We start from the raw sequence: 5,244 nt of genomic DNA, 5'->3' as shown, positions 1-5,244 counted from the left end.
CCAAGTGATGAAGTAAGATAATATGACCAAACTGAAACCTCAAATGAACCCCCAAGAAAAGATGTTCACGTGTCGGAGAGAAGCTGAAAGTTCTTGTGAGAGCAACTTGGCAGAGTCTGAAGTGTACACAGAAGAGCTGAAGGTGCTTCTTAAAAGAACAATGCTAGTTGGGGAGATGGAAGCACAAAGGAGGTTTTAAACATCAAGTGATTCTGAGAAAGCATCAGAGGAAAGAAAAAGCATTTTGAATAAAATAGAATACTTAGACACATACTAACTGAAATGCCCAGTTGAGGGGCAGATGAGAGTCGCAGCTCCCGCTCCCAAATGCAACCTCATCACAAAATCACACCTGAGACAGCAATGGGGAAATGACAGTTAACCAACCGATCTTCTAAACGTCAGCCCTGCAGGGAGCTGTATACTTTCTTTTGTTTTCTTCACTTTGGGTTACTCTTAAATCAAATTCAGTGTTTCAGCTATTGCTAAGACGCTGGACATACTGTCTGGCAAATGAACGGGTCCTTTGCCAAGTAACTGGAGCTCACTCTTGCTAAAGGAAGAACATTGTTCACTAAAATAGTTTGTCTTTTGATGCCAAAGGAAATCGAATTGTAATCAAGGGCTGAGAACGGACTGAAGTCATCAAGGCTGTCTTGCTTCAGATTTGGCAAACTTACATGTTCCCAGGCTTATGAAATATAATTTATGTTTACAAAAGGGAGAGGCTTCATTACACTGGAAATTTGTTTTAAATAATGCCGAAGTGAACCACTGATGGAATGGCCAGCATCAAAATCCACGGTGGCTCCCATGGATCACTAGGATATACCGGGCAGCACAGAAAAGCAGGAATTTAGGTTTTGTTGAAAGAACCCAACAAAGAGAGAAGATCTCTGAGTACATTATGAAGGCTTACTATTAATATCACCATGTTGAACTATCTCAGAGATGCCACTGTGGGTTCTTGTTTTTGTTTGTCTGCTTTGGCTCTTATTTTTGTTTTGAAGGCAGTGGGTATAAGAGTATATAGAGTGAGAGGGCACACACTTTTATTTGTAGATCCATGATTTCCTTGCATTGCCCTAATGATTTATTCAAATTACAAGTAAATATCATTTAATTCACACGCTAAGGTTTTGAAGTTACACTTGCTACATTTGAGGAACCCAGAATTAAGGCTTATATGGTTAAATAATTTTCCCAAAGTCTCCTAGCTAGTAGGTTACGGAGACAAGATGCAAGTCCAGGTTCCCTAGAACCGAAAGTGATACTCTTTCCGCTCTGTTCCCTGTGCTATGCTTGATGTAAAGGTCAAGGAAGGAAAAAAATAGAGTGAAAATAGTTTATACCTACCACTGAGTTTTCCTCGAGAGCTGTCATGTCCAGAAAGGCCACTTTTGCTCTTATAAAGCAGAGAACTGAGGCAATTTATTCACTGCCTCCAAATAATCTTTCTCAGCCCTGTCTTTTGGGGAGCATAGGGCATTAGGTTGACCTCAATCATCTGCAGGATACTGCTCCATTTTCCTTTGCCTTCTAGACATGGCCATAAGCAATAATAGTGACAGCAACGCTTTGAACCAAATAACACAGCGAGTCAAGCATTTGGTCTTGACTAGATAAGGCTTTGGAATATGCAAATTTAGAAACCATCTTCCAGCTCTGGTAACTAAATTCCTGTACCTGGTAAGAACAGAGAATGTAAAACACAGAGAGTAACAAGAATTTCTTCTCACTTGCTATATACAGAGGAGAAGGCATTTTCCAGATGTTAGTGATGAATCCAGTGATATCTAATTTTTTAAGTATTTATTTTTGTATAAAAAATAGCATTCATCTTTGTCTAAATGGAAAATGATGGAGATGATTTTTTTCTTTCATCTTTTAAAAATAATAACCGGTTGGCCTCTAAATCTTTTAAGTTATTGTAATATTCATCAAAGTGATAAAAAAAAGGTTAACTAATGCAATTATTAGATTATATGGAAGTCACAGGGTATGCTACAAGCTTGGACTTAGCAGCTCCAGTTTTATTTATTTCTTTTAATTTGACTAGATTTCATTTAGCACTGTCCCACACTTGGAGACACAATTCACTAAGCTAAGAAAAGACAACAACAAAATGCCTTGAGGACTAACGGGTCAGGATGTTTTGGTTTAACATCATAACAAGTTTCTATATGGAGCCGTTTTGCTCGTTGGCACGGAGTCATGGGTGTCCAGTGCAGGCTGCCATAAAACTCAGTCCTTTACATAAGCGTCTGACTGCCAAGCTGTCCTCTGCCTTTCACCCGGCAGCTTTGGAGTGTTTTGGTTAACAGAGCCAATGCACTTTCCTCCACACAAAGGGAATTACGATTCCACTGGAGGCTCAAAGGGCAAAATTAAAGTCATCAAAAAACTCTGATTCAAGTAGGCATTTTCCTTGAAAATGTGAAACATGCTTTGATTCACCCCCATCTCTTGCTGAGGGTGCTACAGAGGAGATGCGTCTGGCTCTCTGTCCCAGAAGACTCTTTTAGGTTGGTTAATTCCACCCTCCACAAAAACAAGGGGATGCAGTTTTTTGGCAGAAGGAGGTGAGAAGAACACGTTGTCAAATGGAATAAAAACAGTGTCACAAACAAGGCAACTAAGGAAGCAGAGGTTAAATGTGAAAGAGTCCAAACTGGTGATGGTCCGAGGGATGCCTAGGTAAAACCGGAACCACTCAGCTTCCTTCTGAGGGACACCTCTGACCCCTCCTGTCGGAGCAGGTCCTGGACCATGACTGCTGGCCTTTGATCAAACGACAGCATCCTCTGAGCACGCACCCCTCTGCCCGGCCTGGCTGCTTCTTGGAGAAGAAGATGAGTCATTTTTCCCTAATGATGGAAACATTCTCTCCATGTCTTCTTTCAAAGTTTATGGACAACAATTGCATTTTATGATCATGAGAACAAAGTGCTTCGCTGTGAATGTGAGGAGTATTTTCCCCCTTGGCAAAACAGTTGTTTTCCACCTTTCCATGTGTTGCATCCTCAGGAAAGACACTCTGGCATAGATTTCCCCAAAGAAAATCTTTATTCAGATAAACTTTAATCATAGAAGAGCGTACTTGGAAAAAAAAAAAGAAAAAAGAAAAAACCTCACTGTTTATAGAAGTCCTTTAATAGCTTTAACGTCTAATGAAGAAAGAGCTGGGAAACTCTACCATGACAAGCAGATATTTGCTAGGACCTTTTTTCTTTGAGTTTATTAAATAAAGATTAGCCCTATAATCCTAAAATGTCCCCACATTTAGGCTGCTGCTTGTTTCTCATTAGACAGGCAGTAGTGCGATCGTGGTTTTACTGGATAATGCCATGATATATTTTAAAATACAGCATAGTATCATTATTGTTTGTACTCACAATCAGCACCTGGAGCCATAACTTGTGTCTTATAATGATTAGAATTCAAACAGTTGCAACAGCACTTCCTTTGAATCATGATCTAATACGAGAAACAATACAGGGCAAATAAATAGATTTCCTCCTCTTGGGCGACTTGAATATTCCCCATTGTGTGTGTCTTCACTGGGATTGAAAACGGGGAAACATTTGACAAAAGGTTTCTCTCACTTCCAGATGAGAAGTCTCTTTCTCACTATTCTTTGTCTCTCAGATAAGTTAATATACTTTTCCCCCTTTTCAACTAAGACCATGACTAAGTTCAGAGGACCTCACCACCTAAGTGTGCAACAATTGTTGGAGTGGAGAGTGGAGTTCCGGACTGGTGGGGATCCCTTGGAAATGTCAGTGTGCTATTTTCATAGAATGGATTGGTTCATTTCGGCATCTGTAGTTGACCAAAAAGATGAAAGTCCAGGGCCAAGATATGGACTTTGTGTATTGTTAATGGGCCACTGAGAAGTAAGAGCGTCAAATGAGTCCTAATTTCTGTTTTGCCTGCAAGGGAAAGCTTCCTGCCCTCTGAGCTCAGAGGAGAGACCCGTTTTCAGGAATCCCTCCCCAGGGTTTCCCTGTGTACTCTGTGCACGGTGGAAGTGGAGAAGAGTGATCCAGCTTCCTTCAGTGGGACCCTCCTCACCCATCCTGATGGGTAGATAGAAGATGCCGCCACAGGGGCTGCCCTGGGATAGAGCCAAGGAGAACATTGACTCATTCGTCATGTGCAGACCTTTGCGGAAGATGCCGATGTGTTCAAGGCATGCTCCTTCATGTAAGGGGTGACGTCACTGCCTAATTTAAACTCATTCCGGGCCTAAACGACCTCATCACAGAAAGGCGATTGTCTTGACTCCTACTACGTGGCACGATTCTTTTCCTGAACATCCCTGATCATACACCGTGCACTCCCTCATTCCTGACTTTGTTATTTCCCCCTACACCTAGAACACATTTAACAAACATTAATTCCATTCTCTTGTGAAGGCAAGTTAATCTTCAGACTCTCAGGGTCTTCATCTCTAAAACAAGGGGTTATCTGTGCTACTGCTACTGCTGCTGCTGCTGTTTTCCTCATGGGTGTCTGGAGGGGAGCTGAAATGAAAGGGTGGAGGTATCTGGATCCCAGGACTGCTTCTTGTTATCTGCTGTACATACTGCTAAAATTGCTTTTGAAAAATGGGCCCCACTGCTTTTAAATTACTGAACTAGATAGTATCGCAGGCTTCTTTGGCTATAAAATTCTGTGATTCTAGCATTCCTGGGAGTGAGGATTCAAACTGACCTGCAAGGTTATCCTAAGGCATTCAGTCTCCAAAGCCCTCAGCACTGCCTCCTCCCTAACCCTTGTGAGAACTTCCATGGGACATCAGGGTCACCTGACATCTGATTTCATTCTAGCTTGCAGCTTTATCTTTTCGAACAGCTTGACAGTGTAGTCAAACTAGACCCTCTCTAAGTTTCAAATCAACTGATACTTTATGCTCTAGGTCTTTGTTAATACGATACTCTGCTCAAAATCATACCCATCCTACAAAATTCATCTCAAAAACTAAATATTACATCTACCACACATACCATATTTTGCTATGTGAGATTCTTGTGTGTTTGTTTGTTTTCTGGGTGAACAGTTCAGGAGCTGTGAGTACATTCACAGCCTTATGCAACCATCACCACTATCTAATTCCAGAACATTTTCATCACCCCAGAAAGAAATCCTGGGCCCATTAGTAATCGCTTCCCTTTCTCCCCTCCACCCTGCCTCTGGCCACCACTAACCTACTTTCTGTCTCTGCGAATTTGTCTATTTTGG

This window comes from Trachypithecus francoisi, unplaced genomic scaffold (assembly GCF_009764315.1).
Source record: "Trachypithecus francoisi isolate TF-2019V2 unplaced genomic scaffold, Tfra_2.0 Lachesis_group18, whole genome shotgun sequence".
Lineage (NCBI taxonomy): Eukaryota > Metazoa > Chordata > Mammalia > Primates > Cercopithecidae > Trachypithecus > Trachypithecus francoisi.
The sequence above is the reverse complement of the archived record's forward strand: the minus strand, read 5'-3'. Positions refer to the sequence as shown.